Below are 21,676 nucleotides of genomic sequence, written 5' to 3'. Positions count from 1 at the left end.
TAACTGTGCATTCATACTGTACCATCTCACAAGAGCAGCATTGAATTTATAAGACACAAATTTTGAAATGTTCAGTACAATTGATACATAACTTTAACTGTGTAAAATTAAAGTGCGAAATTCTGTAACAAATCAAATATTGTTGTCCATGAATAGATCTACAGTGCGTTCTGTTTCTTCTTATACAAGCCACAAATAATATACGAATAAGCTCACCTACGTTTATTAAAATTTGAGGCCTTTTCAATATCCATTGGTCCTGAATATGTAAAAACAACTGTTCATCTTACTTAACAACGTGTTTATAATTTCATATAGAATTATTATAACCATTTACTCACATGTGTTTATTTATATGGTTTCTGAAAATGACTGAAAATTAAATAAATATTTGTCTAATGTATTTTCTTCAAATTTATTTTAGTTAGCTGAAATCCAATGCGCGCAGGGTACAGCTTGGTCTACATACATGTATGTATGTATGTAGCATAATGTTACTTATACGACATGTATACCAAGCAATCACATTTTGATATAACTTCAAATATTTCACAAAACAAACTTCTCCGAACATTGCATTTTTATACTCTTGCAACACATTGCTAAGGAGTACATATAATAGTTTTGTTCATCTAACAGTTTTTATATCATCTAAAATTAATCGAGATAGATACCAAATCGTTGTACCGCCTTTACTTGTATTTTTTCGAAAAAGAGTTGTTCAGATAAAGTTTTGTACGCAAATGAAAAATATGTATGAGCCTGATAGAAATCTGGAAACATTTTGAACTACTATTTTTAAGTTATTGCCTAGTAGGTACCGTAGTTGTAGGATCTCAGGCTGCTTCATTTAGACCATCATGTCCATCACGTGGAATATATGAATATATCCCTTCTTCTCCGCCCGAGTCTGGATATTTGAATAGATAGTGTTCCAACGTCTGTTTTCCGTCGAATCCAATTTTCCAATTTTCTGAAGATGGGATCTTAAGGGTATGTGCCCTGTGATATAATTCCCACAATATTTCTAAGCTCCCTTTTGCTTTAAAGGAGAACCGTTTACTTTTCCACAATCAAAATTCCTCCAAAATAATTATGTGGTGTGCCCAGTGTTTCTAGTGTGCCACAACCTAAGGTGTTCCTCTAGGGCAGTGGTTCCCAAACTTATTTTGTCTACCGCCCACTTTGAGAATAAATATTTTTTTAGCGCCCCCATTTTATCACCTATTTAAAAACCACTATCACTTCAAATTAATTATTGTGACCTATATATGTATGTATATTAACGGAGAATTCTAAACGAAACTCTTACTATAACAAGCAACTTGAAACCTAAGCGCAGTAGGTAACATACAACGGCGCTTAGGTCTCAAGTTAACTCTTACGGGCTCCACCTGCCAATAAGAATGATTATTGAAACACAACTTTATAGTATTAAAACAGAGAATATTTTATTAAAAATAAAACTAAAGTAATCGATCCATATATAAAAACTAATGTGAAGGATGAATCTGATGCTGTTTAAAAAGTTTGTTAATATCAGGTTCCAATTTACTCAAGAACAGTCGCAAGTCGCCACGTTCGGTAACAAGCAAACGATTTATATTTTTAGTAAGCAGTGTTGTCACAGCACTAAATCCACGTTCACACAAATATGACGATGGGAATGCTATCAATAATCGTTGAAGGATTGACCACAATCCAGGGTACAATTGCGAGATCGGTTTTTGTAGCCAAAATTCTTGGTAACCTTTTTTGAACTTGATTTTTATTTCCTCGTTTGTTGTCAATTCTATAAGTTCTTCTTCCAGCTGAGGTGACATTGCTGTGTTGATGTTACTTATAAAATCGGAAAATTGTGAAACTCACGTCTGCCCAGATTCTTTTTGTTTAAAAGCAGTTTAGCTGCGAAAGCAACAACGACGTTTTTTGTTTTAATTAAATTTAGTTTATCGCCTTGCAGTTGGAGATTCATGTCGTTGAACAATTTATACAGGTCTGTCATGTAAGCTATATCATTCTTTGATGTTATGAGCTTGTCTTGAAATTTCCTATCTTTAGTTTCCAAGAACTCTATAACAGAGTCAAACAGGTCGTAGAATCGAGTCAGACAATTGCCTCTTGATAGCCAACGAACTTCAGTATGAAATAACAAACGTTTGAAATCCTCGTCATTAGTAACACAAAGCTGATGAAATAATCTATCATTCAAAAAGCTGTTGCGGATTTTATTGACTGCTTTGATGACATATTGCAGTGTTTGAAATAGTTTTTCACTTAAGTTTCAAGCAACTAAATGTTGTCTATGAATAACGCAATGTACACCAAGGATATCTAGAATTTTATTTTTTAAGTACGCTATGAAGCCTTTATGGCACCCTGTCATAGCCGGAGCGCCATCCGTAGGAACTGAAATAATATTTTTCAAAGGAATTTCTTTCTCATCGCGAAACTTTTCCAATATATTGAATATGGTTTCGCCTTTTGTTTCGGTCTCTAAATTTCTATCAAATAATAGTTCTTCACATATTTTCTCATCTTTAATAAAACTCACTTAAGACAACAACAATGCTTCATTAGTTGGTAAAGTGGACTCATCCAGCTGAATTGAAAATTGACTTGACCTCAGGTGATCGTACAATGATTCTTCAATGTTTTCAGCCATTTCATCAATTCGTCTTTCCACAGAATTATTACTCAAAGGAATTTTTCGGATAATATCTGCGGCCGGTTTATGAAGCACGGTAGTTATTACTTCATTTATTGCTGGCAATATTAACTCTTCTCCGATGTCATGTGGTTTGCCTTTTTGAGCAATTAACAAAGAGATATTGTAGGAAGCTCGAAGTCCGTCGTCATCGTGCTTAGCAGCCGCCGAAAATAGTTTTGCTACACTTGGCTGAGTATTATGCTTCTTCCCTAGGTCTTGAAAATATGCTACATTCTTGTCTCTCTTATCTGGATGCATTTTATTCAAATGATCTTGCAGTCTTGAAGGCTTCATTGCTTCATTTGAAAATGTTTTTAGACATAGAAGACACAAAGGCGAGGTTGGGTTTGTGGGATTTTTAATGAATCCGAATTTAATGTATTCCGCACAGTATTGCTGTATCTTCTTTTTTATTTCCGACATTGTTTTGCTTTGAGAAATACGTTTAACTTCACGAGTAGTGTAAAGGATGCGTAAGTAATGCTCATCTATTGCGCGCAAGACCACAAATGAATATAAAAAAAATATTACATTGTTTATGTAGGAATGCTTAAGCACAATTATTATATAGTAGTCCAAAAATATGAATTCTTATTTTCCCCAGAAATACATTTGTAAGAAAGGATAAAGATCCTTTTTTTTATTTTCCACATAAAATATTTAAGGAGTTCAAAAGCTCAAAACGCTTTTTGTATCCAAGCTATTTCTTAGAGCACCAGTAAAACTAACGGTAAGTACATTTTTGCTCTATCCCATTCGTAGGGGCTACGAAAAGCATTTCACGCGGAATGTGCAGTGAAAATAGCTTAAAAATTATCTCTTATAATAAATTAAATTACAATATAAAATCGTGCTTAATCCCAATAAATCGAAATGAATATTAAGAAGAAAGGTATGTGGTATGTAACCACGCGATTTTTCCGTACTAATATGTTGTTTTATTCTTCTAAAACTATTATTTTACAAGTGACTTTTTGAGTGATTTATTTTTCTTTATATGTACATAGAGTTAAGTAATAAAAAAAGTTGTGATCCCTGTCTTACCCTCAAATGAGACAAGTTTGTTTATATTAGTTAATGTTTTCTAAGTCTATGCTTATGATTTCAGCTGCAACTTTTTGGAACTTTCTTTGCTATTCATGGTTTTCTACCAGGTATGCGATTTTTCGGGTGTTATTTTTCATAATTTTTTGTATTTAAGAATAAGTATGAATGAGTATATTATATTGTTTTTTATGTTTTCTCGTCATATTTATTTGAGCTTTGGTTTTCATTATCTCACTTTTATCAAATGATTGTTTTATACGTTATTTTATTCAGGAACGTCATATCAATGTGAACTTTCACGCCTATATATCCTTGAATTGTGGTGTTTGGAAAAAGGTTCATTTGCTAATAAAGCTAATAAAGTATGTGACGACTTAACCCGTAGATTTGAATGGGATGGCTTCGAATGGATTGGAAATATTGTTATGAAAAAACTGGATTACGTATTTAAAAGATTTGCAGAAATGTGGAATAAAAACCACAAATTGAAATCAAAAGTTATACAAAAAAACTCGAATTGGTTTGCACAATATGAATATATATTATTAAGACGAGAATCATCCGTATTGAGTCAAGATCGAGGACGTACAAGATTAAGTCTGGTAGAGTGCTCAGAGAGAACGAAGCGGCGAAGGATAGCAGATTTAGTAGAACTCGATGTGTCCGCTGCTGATGATTTGCGTTTGGCTTGTAGGGAACCGAATAAGTCGATCTTTCGCGCAAAGACATGTGAAGAAATATCACTTATCACCGAAGCAAATTTAACCGAGCACCAGTATCAACTTATTAGAAGCTTCGTTAACAATAAACTTGATGTTAACTTTTTTCTTTGCTATGATAATATTTTAAAGGAAAAACAGAAAAGTTATCCTGTGCAAATAAAGTTTCAGAAGCTTACGCTGAAGTTGAGCTACAAAAATTAATGGATCACACTGCGTGAACTCAATGACTCCTCTAATTACCTAATATTAATAGGAAAATGGGGGTTTGATAGCAGTTCTGGGCAGAGCGAATATAAGCAAAAATTCGAAAATAATAATTTGGAAGACAGTAATTTATTTGTTACGTCATATGTCCCTCTAGATTTGATAATAAAATCGTAAAATGATGAGGAACACAATCTAATGCCCATACATCAGCTGAAATAACAGGCATAGAAAAGGTATTAATTGAAAATTGTGCAGTATTACTACAAGCTTTATCATCAGGGTACAAAATTAATGTGGAAAAATTTGGGAAATTTGCACTAGATACTGCAAGAGAATTAACATCAAAGTATTCCTGGTATTATCTTCCTGCGTCAGTCCATAAAATTTTAATTCACGCTCCCGATGTTATTCAATATGCATTAGTTTCAATTGGAGAGCTTTCAGAAGAAGCTGCTGAGTCAAGGAATAAGGACGTTAGGATTTATCGACTCCATCACACACGAAAGAACTCACCTGTCGCTACAAATTAGGACTTATTAAACCGATTACTCTTGAGCTCAGATCCTTTCATCTCTGGTCAAAGAAAACGACGATGCAAAAGTAAATCAATTTTATTAAAATCAGTTTTTGATTTAGTTGAATAATATTCAAATAATTCTTTTTTTATTAATCAACTTTTCTATTATTATCATCGGCGGGTGGCGGAATTTGAAACCAGATAAGGCTTTGGAGCGGTTTATTTATGTTAATATAATTGTTAATTACTTGTTATGATTTTAAAAAGCTTAGGAAAAAATTTCACTTTAATATAGGCAGTGGAAGTATTTTTGGCCGCTGATTTCATACAAGACCGACCACTGTGCATCAGCTCGAACCTACCTACCCTACAACTTTGCGCAAATGATTATATCGGGTGATTTTTTAAGAGCTTGATAACTTTTTTTAAAAAAAAAACGCATAAAATTTGCAAAATCTCATCGGTTCTTTATTTGAAACGTTAGATTGGTTCATGACATTTACTTTTTGAAGATAATTTCATTTAAATGTTGACGCGGCTGCGTCTTAGGTGGTCCATTCGAAAGTCCAATTTTGGGCAACTTTTTCGAGCATTTCAATAGCGAATTTCTTCGGAAATGTTGTCTTCCAAAGCTGGAATAGTTGCTGGCTTATTTCTGTAGACTTTAGACTTGACGTAGCCCCACAAAAAATAGTCTACAGGCGTTAAATCGCAATGGCCAACTTACGGGTCCATTTCTTGAATGAATTGTTCTCCGAAGTTTTCCTCAAAATGGCCATAAATCGCGAGCTGTGTGGCATTAGCGCCATCTTGTTGAAACCATTCAATAATTCAATCTTCCATTTTTGGCAACAAAAAGTTATTTAATCGAACGATAAGAGTCGCCATTCACAACGTCCAACTCTTTGAAAATACGGTCCAATGATAACAAGCGTAACAAACCACACCAAACAGTGCATTTTTCGGGAAAAATATGGGCAGTTGGCCACCAGATCATGCAATTTAACGCCTTTATACTATTTTTTGTGGGGCTACGTCAAAATAAGCCAGCACATTCCATACTTTCCGATATTTTCGAAAATTTTTCAGTTGCCCAAAATTGCTTTCACGAATGGACCACTAAGACGCATTTTTAATTAAAAGTCAACATTTAAATGAAATTATCTTCAAAAAGTAAATTTCATGAACCAATCTAACGTTTCAAATAAAGAACCGATGAGATGTTGCAAATTTTATGCGTTTTTTTTTTATTAGTTATAGACCGATATATTATACATATATGCTATAAATTCAGCCAGAAGTTTTAAGAAGATATAATAGGTAAGTGGGGGTTACTAATACTAAAGCGAGATGTCTTCTTGATATACATACATACATATGTAAGATATCTCACGGTATGGGAGGTTCGTACCAAAAATATAACGAATCTTCAATTTTCGCGGGTTACGTGCATTCGATTTTCGATTGTTTTATTGTATTATGATGATACTCATATTCCTTATTTATACTGACAGGGTCGGATATTTTGATCTTCTAGTTAGTTTTTCACATCTGTTTTGCTTGGACGCGTTTTGGTTCGTCCTTGATTTTTGTGACAAAATTAATCACTTTTGACCAAAAATAGCATCGCATTAACATTGCTCAGGTGATGTTGGACTAAGTGTGCGAGGACACAGATCTGCTCCAGAGAGACATAAATGGTGAGGAATAATGGGTGAATAATTTTTGGCATCACAACATACTTTTTCTAGAAAAAAAGTTGCTTTCTGACTTTCATTCTTTCTTTTCAAAGCTATATTTCAATAAGGTTATTGGCTCTCGATATATGTATATATTGTAAAATGGAAGTGCCATATGGAATTAAAATGTATTCTGTCTGAAGCAGCCATGGTATCCTACAAATCTTTATTTATTGAGTTACTGCATTTTCAGTAGCTTTCAACATAACCATTAAATGGGGAGTGAGCTGGGTTATGATCCGATTTTTTCCATTTAACTTTAGCGAATATCACAATAATTATTAAATGTATAGCTTGCACCCCGATGGTGGACGGAGTGATGGATCGCATTTAAAATTGTCCCGTTAGGTTTAACAAACAATAGATATACTAACAAAACTATCTACTCGTATAACAATATGTTGCGAAAGCACAAAAATAAGTATATACTTTTCCTAACAACTTAGCTGAAGTCTTTATAATTTAAAGCAGTTATAATCACAAAAGTTAACTAAACCACCAAATTACTAAATTATGCTAAAGAGTCAATAGGTTGAAATATTTCATTGTTCCTATTAGATATAGAAATGCTTCATTTCTTCTTATGAAAAAATGATTTAATTATGGAGAATTGGTTATTAGTCAATAACGCTCAGCTCCAAGTTCTATCGAATTAATAAATATATTTTAAAACAGCACTAAACACAAAACTTAAATTTTTAAAGATTTTTAAATCACATGTTGTAAAAACAAAAGACATGCTTCATCGATTTTTTGTTACTTCTTTTAATTAACATGTGTGCCAATCATGCACGCATTCTGATTTTCAAATGTCCAAACTTGTGCCATATTGCAGATTTCCTTTGGCTACAAACCTTTATTAACCAGAAACTGGCATTCGTATTAGGTGAAAGTGCAATTCGCACCATATTCGAAATGTCAAGAATAGCAAAATCACCCAAAAATCCAATCAACTCGAAGGCATTTTCAGTTTGTTTGGCCACAGCATTACCACTCATTTTCTCAGCTGTGATTGCATTACGCGCACATAACAAAAGCACGAAACTAATCATTATTCTTAGCTCAAAGTCAATCAAATGCAAGCAAACACCGATTAGGTAAACAGGAATAAATGTGCTACGTTTTTACGTACCTTTGGTAGGATTCAGATTTATTTTTAATTTTTCTGGTACATAAATCAATAATGAATCGTTTTCATATTCCGTTCAACTTCGTGAAAGAAATGTATATTGAACAAGTAAGGAAGGGCTAAGTTCGGGTGTCACCGAACATATTATACTCTCGCATGGTAAAGTGATAATCGAGATTTCATAATACGTCATTTACATATTTTTCAAATACCGTATTTTTGTAAAGTTTTATTCCGCTATCATCATTGGTTCCTAATGTATATATAATACAGAGAAAGCATCAGATGGAATTCAAAATAGCTTTATATTGGAAGAAGGCGTGGTTGTGAACCGATTTCACACATATTTCGTACATGTCATCAGGGTGTTAAGAAAATATTATATACCGAATTTCATTGAAATCGATCGAGTAGTTCCCGAGATATGGTTTTTGGTCCATAAGTGGGCGACGCCACGCCCATTTTCAATTTTTAAAAAAAGCCTGGGTGCAGCCATTTCTTCCGTAAAATTTAGTGTTTCTGACGTTTTTTGAGTCAAAACGCACTTTTAGTGATTTTCAACATAATTTGTATGGGAGGTGGGCATTATTTTTGAACTGTATTGGAAATGCCTGAAGAAAACGACTTTGTAGACTTTTTGTTGACATAGCTATAGTTTTTATGTACAAAAAACTTAAGGGCAAGCACTTTTCCAAACAATTGCGATCCAAATATGCCCCTCCCTAATGCATCCTTTATGGAATAAATATCTTTATTTATGGCTAGTTTTTTATAGGTTTTCGGTTTCCGCCATTTGTGTAGGGATAGCCGATTCAGAACTTTAGCCAAGGAATTTGTCCAAGTTTCATTTTTTTACTGTTACATTAAATCAAGAATGAATCGTTTCCATATTCCGTTCAACTTTTTGAACAAAACTATAATATTCTCGTTAGCAACATTGTTGCAAGAGTATAAAAAGGGTTTATAAATTTATGAGTTATTTAGAGAATAGAAAAATTGTGTCTTGGCACTTTACTCCTTTATCTGATAACATTGTATTGGGTAGTCGCAAAACTCTTTTCGTATTTCTAATAAAATTTTAACTTATTTTTTTATATTTATACTAATAAATAAATAAACAGATATGTACCATTTTGATCGAACACCTTTTGTCGTTTTCCCCCTAGAAACATTATTCAATCAGTTTAAAATTTTCATCAGTGTAAATCGAAATTTCATCGAACCATTGTTGTGCTACACGAAGTAATATACTTCACAAATTTAATAGGCGGCTTGCGTGGCATTCTTTCCTTTTTAAAACAAAAATTTCCAAATATAGCGAATTTCTTTATTACTTTCAATCATTATTGAACAGCTATAACTTTTTTTCAACTTCCCGGAATTTATTTTTTTTGGTAAAATGAAACTTAAAATCTCATCTATGTAACACTATAGGATTTGGTATGACACAATTTAATTGGTAGCATTGGAGATATACGACTGCAACGACATCTATTGATAAAATACGAAAAGACTTTTTCGACTACCCAATATTTATATTTGCTTTGATGAAATTATAACTTATTTTTCAAAACTTATAATTAAAGCTTTAAGCTACTACAGCAATGACAGTAGTGTTCAAATTCATGAGAGCATTATCAAACTTATTCAGGCGTAATCACCAAAGGCACTGGATTATTAACACTGCAGGATCCCACCTCCAAAAAGACTACAGCGAGCAAAGTTTGGTAAACACCAAAATAATATGTGTGTTTTGAAAACTTTATTACACTCTCTCGCAGCAGGCTGCACAGAGTAAAATACTGGTTATAAATATCAGACATTCCTCTCTGAAATTAAAATGCGTTAAACGAACATTTGCAGAAGAATTAAGTTTGATATTACAGTAGCTCTGCGTGGTTTAATAAAAGTTAATCTATGGACTTGGCAGCTCGAAAATTTTGTCAAAATGAATACATGAGCATTATACGTATAATAAGTCGAACGTCTTTCTTTTGACCACAGAAGAGTAATCCGACTAAATACTGCTTTTTGTTCACTTATGCTAAAACAAGATATCAATGACATCTAAATGGATTTAACGAGCAGGTGGATTATAGAGCACTCGCAATACATAGATATATTTAAAGCATTAAAAACCAATGATACAAGTATCCTTGAACTCGACTAGAATTTTTAGTATGAAAAAAGAAAATAAAAGATTATTTCGGTATATTTGAACGAGATTTCTATTCAAAGCTACAGCACACAAAATACGCACCAATAATGTGGTTAATTCTGCGGAAAAAAATGGAATGTTATGAAGTTTAAAGCATTCAACGGCCACGAACGGCGAATGAATGAGATCTCATCCATTATTGTTATCGTAACTTTACTTCCCCATTAGTTCCATGCGTCAAAATGTAATGAATGTAATTTACATATGTAGCTATTGTTAATAAAAAGGTTCGGAAAATGTAAATACATATAATTTATTAAATAACATGGGATAAAAATCCCATGTATAGTAATACTGATTTTGATTTTTTAGCCATTTCAGGGTAGTTGATGAAAATAATTCCATATGAATCCCAAAAAATACTGCCCAAAACATTATTGGTCGACTGTTGATACGTATACTTGCACTTTATGAAGAAATTTGTAATGGCGTTATGTGTTAAGAAGATGTATTTAGAGTCTAGTTTCTTCCAGTCATCCTTATAATATTACAAAGTTAGCGGTTCAATCGGGTTTTAACAAATGGGAGGATGTTTAGCTTTTTTATATTCGAGGTGCTAGCAAGATGCGAACCCCTATATTTCTATAAAGGCCATCTAAGAACTTGTCCTTTCTTATTTTAAAGAATTCATTTTACCAAGTTTTATTAGAATATCTCAATATATTCATGTTACAGGTTACACAGACAGACGGATGAACAGACGAACAAACAGTCATTCGGAATTATACTCGTTTCGTCATCTTAATCATTTATTTCTACATAAACCTATTAATAATTTCGATTAGTTTTAGGTGATACAAATAACCTTTAGAAGAACAAAACTATTATTTGGATTTGCATATTTGTATATTATATGATTTTAGAAATCAAGATACAACTGAAAATTAAATTAGGAAATTATAATTTTTTTATGACAAAATACCGCAAAACTGGACTATATTATTTTTTCGCAAAGTAATGGCATTTGAAAGTCAATAAAACATAAACTTTTATCTTTTTAATATTTTATATTAATATATAGTAGTAGTAATATACATAGCAGACGAATTTTTGGTTAGCATTTCTTCTAAAATTGAGTACCAAACTCTTTCATAAGTAAAACTGTATGCCAGTAAACTTGTTCCTCAATGGAAATTCTTCTATCCCTTGACTTTCAATAAACCGCATATTAAGATAAGTTTGCCCAAACGTCCCCAATAATTCTTAAAACATAATGGCAAGCCCTTGTCTTTACAATAAAGCTAAATTGTTGACTATACCATTTAGCTTTAGCATGCTGTATAATTAATCATCCTTATGATATGGAATTGCTTCGATGACTTTATTAGTTTTCAAAATATAAAAAATAAATATGAATATAAATTTAAATGAACATTAATATTAACTATATTCTATACCTTTATCATTTCAGGTAAGCGCTTAAAATGTAACTTAATTCGCAGCCTTAGTAACTAAAGAACTACTTGACCAATATTTACCAAATGTGGGATATGGCTTTATGTAAAATTTAGAGTACTAGCACCTAGTACAACAAAATTAAGGTATAAAAGAAGATTACTAAGCATTGAAAGCGAGTTTACAGAAAGTAAAAATATGTTTTTTTCGATGTTGATAGTCTTGGCTTCTTAAGGGGTATAACTGCATTGTCGAGCAAAATCTTTTAAGAGCAACAAAACATGGTTTCTAAGTGTATCGTACACATATTTAGAAAGTACCAATACCTAGGTGCGTTGCAAAATTGACGTACAATTTATCGAAAGTATTTTAGTCAAATCCAATACTGCTTATACTATACTATACATTTATTATGGAACGATATCTTATGTACCACCATCAGCAGCAATAACACTTTCAACAATAAATATGAACTATACCAAATCTTGTATATGCCACGTCGACGTGTGGAATCGAGAACAGTACAATTATTTGCAAACTTGGCCTTAATATTTTGGGGTTATTCATCGAATAATGAAAATGGGAAAATAAGAAACAAATGATGCATAAATATGGTTGCTTGATATATTCAACTATATTGTTATGCCTATGATTGTTTGTCTTGTAATGGTATATAAAAATTGTTTAGAGAGATAGAAAGTCGTAACTTAAACTGTAAAATTTGCAATTTGAAGCTTCGTCTTATTCATCACAAGAATAAATATTTTCTTATCTTTCAGTTGAAATAGAAATTACTCCATCTGTTACAATTTGATGGTTTTTTTACAAAAAGAACTCGACTACCATCACTACTAACTACAACACCATAAATTGCTCTGTAAATTGCGACACTAACTGCGGCCTATGTAAGAAAGGTGCAAATATGTTACGCCTAGTTGTTTGATACGTTTATACTAAACTTCGTCGGACATTGTAGTTGACTAATGAAGACATGAATAAAATATAGGCTACTGTATGCAACTATTCGCCGCTATTGCATCGTTCCAGTTGCTTCTCAACACTTGATTACTTTCATGTGCGCCGTTATCCTGGTGATTTTCACAACTCTTTAGCTTAAACGTTCGTTCAGCTTTTGTGCATACTTTATATTTCTCATCCCTTTTCGCTAACTTTTTTCCTTTTATTTCTTTCAGTGAGTTTTTTAAAAGTCAGCCGCTGCATAACCTTCAGTCGCAGTCTTCCTGTTGAATTCTTCATAAAATTAATCCCAAATAAGCCAAAAAAAGTGTGCACTTTATTCCAATTTTACTACATTGCGTAGCTGTTGTAGCTACGATTAAGGATAAGGCAATAGTATGTATATAACTGCTGGTTTTTACCTTTTTATGTCCGTGTTATGCGCATAACAAAGTAACACCAGGTGCTAAACGAATTGCCGACAAATGCTTTAAATGATACTTCATACGTGCCACATACAACATGTTTGCTATAAAAAGAACAGTGTTTGCGTTTAGCGCACTTTTTGTCTGCCAAACACAAATGGACGAGCCAACCATTCCTTTGTATAGTGAAGTTTACTTGGTAGTGTTATGTTTCAAGAGTATTTTGCTACTTCACTGCGTAAAAGACTGCAGAGCAAATGTGGCTATAATTAATATCTTATTGATAAACTGGCTATTGTCCAGCATTTTTGTTAATTTAGGTTTTCTTTATTTTCGCATCGTTCACTCAGAATAAATTTGGGCCTTTGCTTCAATATGAATGTGTAAAGCATGATATATCGATCATTTCTTCTTATCACCAAACCCTAGACATTAACTTCATAAAGAGGTATTGAAACATTTAAATGACGAAAAGAGGAAAAAACTAACCCTATTTAAAGAATTGAAAATTCGATTCATAGAGTCAATGAATCTTTCAAAAAAATTAATGAAAACGATGTCAAAGTTACTTGAATTTTACTTCGCATACTTCAATACTTATATAGAACCTTTGTTGACAATGTAAAGGTAAACGCCAAATTTTACATCTAAAGGTATCCCTATAAAAAAAATTTGTAGAATAGGTGTAAGATGATAACTGTGCATAAGTAGTTCTTATATAACCTTACTTACTCACTTAATTTAATTTAAATCCTTTTTTATGACGTGTAAATGTAGTTTTGCGTCGAAAAAAACAATCCTCTGAAAACTTGAAAGCACTACTAAAAAAGTTCAGAGTGCGTATATAGATACTTATATTTCCAAAATACTGCAAATCAATCGATATTTCATAATAAGAATCATCACATAAATTGGAAAAATTCAAAAAAATATCGAAATGTGACATGGGTTTGCACGAAATAGCAAAATAAATTCATGGTTTTGAAAAAATAGCTCCGAGCGTATTAGTTGTGGATAGGAAAACTGTTCTTACATTTCATATTTCTGATCTACTTGTACTTTAGTTTGAAAACATATTAGTTTGTCAAAAAAGTCTTGCGGTATTTTCGCTAGTTGGCGCTGAAAGCGCGTAGTTCTAGTTTTATTCGTCGCATCGGGTCATGCTATATCTTTTTGGAAAGCTCATTTCACGCGCTAACACGTGTTAGATTGATTGTCGTTTCTTTTAAGTCGTTCGTGAGTTATAGCGTCGCAAACATGGAGCAAAATAAAGAGAAAATACGGCATATTTTACAGTACTACTACGATAAAGGCAAAAATGCATCTCAAGCCGCCAATAAAATTTGTGCAGTTTATGGACCCGATACAGTTTCCATTTCCACCGCACAACGATGGCTTCAGCGTTTTCGTTCTGGTGTAGAGGTGGTCGAAGATGCGCCACGCTCCGGAAGGCCTGTCGTCGAAAACTGTGATAAAATCGCTGAATTGGTCGAAAGAGACCGGCATAGCAGCAGCCGTAGCATCGGTCAAGAGCTGGGCATGAGTCATCAAAAATTCATTTCAATTTCAATAAAAAAAAAAAATTCAATAAAAAATACCTCAAGACTTTTTTTAACAACCCATTATGTTGTGCTCAATTTGCTTCATAATTTCAAAGACTTAAACTTAATAAAATTCCAGTTATTATATATTATGTTACGTAATAAATCCACAATTATTTAGTTCTTGCCGTTTACAAACATACATTTCTTGAAAAGCTGAAAGGTCAGTTGCGGAAACAGTTTTATTCACCCTTTGAGCGAAATTGCTTTGATAAAATAAAAGAATTTTTTAAAACATATAAAATCTCCTTTCTAGCTTTTAGAAATATGTATATAAAATTGATATTTGTAGTAATAAAGTTAAAATTTCTTTTACTAATGATTATTTGGTATTGTTTTCATAAATTCCCTACTAGACTTGCCTTTATGCGCTAAGGCCTTATATATTTTCACGAAATTTAAAGATAGAATTTCATTTTCATTAGCTATTGTGCCTCCTTTTTTGTGTATGTTGCGGTTTTTTATTGCACTGTCGAATTTTCATTGTCAGAATTTTAACTTTCTGTATACAAGCATATTCGCTCTAGCGCGCACTTTACGTTTATGTTTCGTCACATTTTCCTACCTCTCTAAGTTACTCAGAGTAACTTTCAACAGAGAGGGTTGCTGCATCAAAACTTTTAATGTTTTGTTAATTGTATAGCTTTTACCGCCTAAAAAATTACTACAACTGCATTTCTTAGTCATAGTTCTGCTTTGTCATTCTCAAGTCCGGCTAAAATTCAACAAGTTTAGTATATACGGATCTCATAACCAAAACAATAACCATGAATCGATCCATAAGAATGGATTAGAATATGAGTTAATCAAATACAAAAGTCAACAATAGACGAAGCATTTGGGTATATTTAATTAGCACTTGAAGTAAAAGTTAGTAGGATGAACTTTGTTCAATAGAAGAGCGTGAGTGCAGCCAAGCAAACTTCGACATTGTGGTAACCACACATATTTTGTTTGGATTTACCCATTGCTAACGCTTTGAATTTAAATCAAATCGAGAGTAAAAGTAATCATTTTATAATACAAATCAGGTTGCAGCTTAGGACAATTGTAGTATATTGGAAAATATTGCAAGCTGCAGCGATTGCAAAGTAATAAAATGTATTAGATAGTGTGTCCAAATAGTTTATTCGGTGGAGAGTGAAGTAATTATGTAATTGAACAACATAACTCCTTTATGTGGATAAAACTGTGAAGTAAAAGCAAATGAACGAAAATGTAGTATTATTTCCTTAAAAAAAAGATGTATATTATTATAATGTATAACACCTCTACTATTTATTGCCTTGGCACCTATGTATGTATGTATGTAAATGTCTTCATCTTGCTGACAGGAATGTCGACGAAGGGGCCGTTCAGTTTGAAGAAAAGTACTTAAGGTTTAGTGTGAGCGTTATAAAATTCAATATGATAATTTATTATGGGTATAATTTTAGGAAGGGTATACAAAATTATGTATAATATATATTGGTTAATTGTTGCGTTTTGTGGATATAATTATATGTTAGTTTAGTTGTAAATATAGCTTGTTGTGGATTGGGAAATGTCCTTTTTTATGCTGAGTGTATCCGTGTATCTCTGTTTTCGGTTTGTGTTGATTATGTAGTGATTGTATCTCCTCTGCACTACGCCTCTATTACTTTTCGGATTGTATGGGAGATATGCAGTATTTCTTTGGCTTAAACACTTGCTATTAAATGATCACCACTTCAAACATTTGAATTTGCCAACGCATTCATTATTGAGTAACTAAATGCCATATTGTTGCAATCGCTAATAACTATCCTATTCGCTTCTTAATTACTTTTCACAACAGTTATTTATCAAAAGCAAATTATATTACTCAAACGACATCTATACTGTTTGAAGAATTTCCTATCGAAAGTGACTACAAGCTTATGAAGAACTAGACTAAGGACCTTATCATTGACTACAAATGTAATACTGAATTGAGTAGTATTAGTTTCAACATAAACTATGTTAAAAATCTAAAATTATTAAAAACTGAAGATTGAATTAGAAATAGTTCTACTATTTATTTCAAAGCTACATATCATAGTTACGTAAAGGTTAGTGTAGACAGTGAAGTTTATCAAAAGTAGATATTGAATGCCAAAAATGTTGAAATGGATGTACGACCACTAGGAATCAAAGATAAGTAACGACTAAGGAAATGTAGTTGCCCAGATGGGGCAATGTAAGAGAAAATATGTATTGAACGGTTGGTCGAATGGATTTGGTCAAAAACTGATTATTCAATTACTCACGCACAATGATTCAACCGTACCTAAAACACAAAAGATTATTGAGGAGCTAATAAAAAAAGTGAAAAAAATAGAGGACAAACGGAGAAACTTCATCAAGGACCTTTGGTGAAGAAAATTAACTAAATATTGATAATGCAAAATTTGTTACAAATATTAAATCTAAATAATTTGGTAACTGTGCATTCATACAGTACCATGCCACAAGAGCAACACTGAATTTATAAGACGCTGTTAGGAATGCTCAGTATATTTAATTTATAACTTTAACAGCGTATAACTAAAATGCAAAATTTGATTACAAATAACATTTTTTTGTTGTCCGGGATCAGATCAACAGTGTGTTCTGCTTCTTTTTACACATGCTACAAATAGTAAACGAATGAGCTAACCTACATACGTTTATTCAAATTTGAGGCTTTTACCATATCCATTGGTCCTGAATATAGCATAATGTTACTCATACGACATTTATACCATGCAATTACATTTTGACATAACTCCGAATATTTCACAAAACAAACTTATTCGAACAAAGCATTTGTATACGCTTGCAATCTGTTGCTTCAGAGTATAATAGTTATCTTCGTCTAACGGTGTTTTATATCACCAAAAATTAATCCAAATAGATATATCGCTCTTATCGCTTTTTCTTGTTGTACCCTGAACAGGGTATATTAAGTTTACCACTAAGTTTGTAACACCCAGAAGGAAGTGTCGGAGACCCTATAAAGTATAGTATATATATAAATGATCAGTATGTTGAGCTGAGTCGATTTAGCCATGTCTGTCTGTCTGTCTGTATATCTACGAACTAGTCCCTCAGTTTTTAAGATATCGTTTTGAAATTTTGCAAACGTAATTTTCTCTTCAAGAAGCTGCCCATTTGTCGGAAGGACCGATATCGGACCACTATAACATATATGTATGTATGGACGACTTTCACATTTGACAAAATATATTCACGATATTTGATAAATGTTATTTTCTAAGGCAACAATGTAATCTCTAAAAAACTTGTTTAGAACGGATTACTATAGCATATAGCTTCCATACAAACTGAACACATAGTTATTAAACGAAATGCTTCTGTGAAGGGTATTTAGCTTCGGTGCAGCCGAAGTTAACGTTTTTTCTTGTTTTTATTTAAAAACGAGTTGTCCAAAATATAGTTTGTACGCAAATGGAAACATATTGTATAATCCCGATAGAAATATGAAAAAATAGGGTTATTATCTGGTAGGTAATATGGTTGGTTGGAAAGGGGAGGCGCATAAGGTTCTTGTCTTTCAAGTAGAAGCATTAGGAACCGCATGCTCTTTAGATTAATTTCTACGTTTAACCAAAATGAGGTTAGTTTTAAGTTTTGAGGAAAAATATTTCATCTGACAATAAATAACCCATAATTTTGTTTCAAGTACATTCAGTTGAGAAATAGAATCATGCTGAAACATGCAAGTTACACAAAAGTAGAGAATTTGAGCTACCACACATGTGTTCACAAATAATTGTTCAGGTACAAGGTAATGGGATGTGAATATTTAATTTTAGTTTGAAAGTCCGTTGAATGTAAATATATTAACCAATAAATATATTTTTATCACAATTAGATTAGCCTGATTGATTTTACTGAAAAAGTGTAACAAAACTATGCAAAAATATTTCAATAGAATAAGATTTAAGCAAAAACAAAAGTCAATAATCAATTAAGCCGTTGGACATATTTAATTAGCATTTGAAGTAAAAGTTGGAAGGCTGAACTTTGTCAAATAGGATAGCGTAAGTAAAATCCAATTGACATTATACCTCATATATCGGCATGTTTTACTTATAGCTGTATAATTTTGTGCTAAAAAGCGTTAAAATTGGCGAAAACTTGACCTAGCCCCCAAATAACTATGTAATATCAAGATTTTCGAAGATGCGGCTGACTGTACTCCATATGATTGGTGATGGTATGTGATGTGATGATACCTTAATAAAACTCAGGGAACATTTTAATAGTATGTTCCATCTACTACATATGTGTAATAATTTTCGTTTTTCTAACCAACCTTTTGTCGAGTATGTCGACCAGTGTGTGGTTTATATGTACATATACATACATAAAATTTCTTAAATTCCGATCCTTTAGTTGACATTTTGGAACTTATGGTGTTTCCCTGGCCTGAATTGTTGCAAGTTGCAAGAGTATAACATATTTGGTTGCACCCGTCTCTTAAGTTGAAGCTTTCAAAGCCGTGAAATATATCCCGTCTGTACTGGTTGAAGGCTGGATATTTGTACAGAAAGTGTTTCAGGGTCTTATCATCTTCCGCGCATACCCTGTTTTGAAGGAAAATCTTTCTGGCCGGTCCACCTTCAGCATTACCTCTAAATTAAGTTTGTGCTATGCCCATGTTTTTAGTCTTCGAAAACCAGAGGTGTTCATCTAGTGTTCAGTGCTTCAAGCAACCCTTTAAATATCTGAATGGTTAGTGGCAGCTTAGTGTAAATGTGTTCCGTGCGAGGCAACTCTTACAATTAATCGTCGTCTGACATATTTATGAGTATTTATTTATGACCAGTTAAATTACTGCAATTACTAGATTATTACCAAATGTTAACTTTTAACTGACCGAATGAAATGTATGTATGTACATATGTACAAATAAACATGTAAAATACATACTGATGAAAAGCCAACTCAGGATTTACTGAAAATATTCAGCAGTCATTGACTAGTGAAGGCAAAAATTGACTTGCTTCATCCGCCATCAATCACACGAGTAATCACTCATTAATGCATTAATTAACGCCAACGGTGTCGGTAATTTCAGGTGTAAATAAATGTTCTGAATAATTATTAAGTATATGCTCGCCTGTATTATTACATATACCATAATAATCATTCTAAACACAAGTATTTTTCTTTTTCACCAATAATTAAATTATTTAGCTTGCGATTTCACGCTTCAATGAACACAAGTTTGAGTACTCTGAATCAATGATGCGGAATTTTCGATTTTATTTTTGATTAAAAGTTAGTATTGAAGCCTTTAAATTCTAAATTATTATCAAAAACCAATAAACTTTGGTATAATTTTAAATAAAAGCAATTATATTGTACATGTATAATATAATAATACAACTAGAGTAGGTTGATTTATAGGGATCCAAAAAACGCAAAAATCGCATATACGGGAAATATTCAAGGGATCGGTCAGATCAGTTTTGATGAAGAGAATTGGGACAGAATCCGAATTTGAACCACATTATAAAAAATTCTTCAACAGTTTTCAAGATATCGGAATGAAATTTACTATATACATAGGTACATTTTTGCAGAATTTTCCTTCAATACATATTTAATAATGACAGGGATGAATACAATTTAGTAAATGAGCAAAAAGTCAAGCAAGTTGTCGCAAATCATTTTATCAGGTATACGAACTTTAATCAAAAGTCAAGATCAATTCGATTATTATTTAACAATTAACTATTAAAATAAATTAAAGTGTACTTAATTTCATAGCAACAGTACACCTATATTTTCAGCATTAATCTGTAGTATATCCAATATTATCGCTATAAATTCAACCTGAACTTTTAAATAGATTTATTAGATATGTGAGGGCTAGGGTCATTATTAGCCGTGGTCTTTCCGCTTTACGCACAAAGATGCACTAATATTAAAGCGAGATGTTCTCTTGATATATTTAAGATATCTCACTTATTTACCGGTGTGTATTCGGTTTTCGATTGCTTTGTTGCGCCATAATGATACTCATATCACTTATTTATGCTGACAAGGTCGGACATTTTGAATGTTTAGTTAATTTTACACAGCCATTTTTCCTGAACGCGTTTTGATTCGTCGTCGCGTTAATATCGCTAACGAGAAGTTGGATTCAGCGTGCGACGACCCGGATCTGCTGCAGAAGGTCATAACTGGTGAAGAATCATGGGTGATTCATTTAATAACAACATATTATTTCAAGAAAAAAATGCTTACTGATTTTCATTCTTTATTTTCAAAGCTATATTTCGACTCGATTTATATAATGTAAAGTGAAAGTATGATTTGGAAAGGTCAGCCGGGTAATATTTACAAAAAAAAAAAATTTTAATTATCTGTTCCCTTATATCCTTAGAATTAATGCAGAAACCCACTTTACCAGTGGAAGATTTCGAAAAATGCCCAAAAATAATAATACCGCTCGACGTTCGAAGCGCTCGGAGTGCACACCTCAAACTTTAAACGCGTTCTTCTTAAAACACACTATTTTAAACTGGCGGACATGATTCTGGTCGAACTACTCAACTGATTTGCTTAATTTTTTTTTTTAAATGTTCACAAAACGCCTGGCTATCGTCCCTGCCACATTCATAATTATAATTTATTGACAATGTTATGACAAAATTTATGAAAAAAAAAAATGGGGAAAATTCAAAAAAAAACGTTAATATCTTTTTTATTTATCAAAATTTCTTCATGATTCTAGTAGGGCGATAACCATTCACGTACTGTTTAAGATTAAATTGAGTTTTTGTTTCTCAGATGATCCAAACAGAAGAAAACGTGTCCGCCAATGAAAAAACGCATCTCATTCACCCAGCCATTTCTTCGACAGATGTCATAAAAAATTCCGAAAAAATTTGCTTATACAAGTTACGCAATCACTTTCGTGAGAGCGAAAAAAAATACAATTTTAGTTTTAGGCGGACAGCGATTCCGCGTTTATTGAGTTTAAATTAACAACTGC

Source organism: Bactrocera neohumeralis, chromosome 5 (genome assembly GCF_024586455.1).
Source record: "Bactrocera neohumeralis isolate Rockhampton chromosome 5, APGP_CSIRO_Bneo_wtdbg2-racon-allhic-juicebox.fasta_v2, whole genome shotgun sequence".
Classification (NCBI taxonomy): domain Eukaryota; kingdom Metazoa; phylum Arthropoda; class Insecta; order Diptera; family Tephritidae; genus Bactrocera; species Bactrocera neohumeralis.
Note: the sequence above shows the minus strand (reverse complement) of the source record.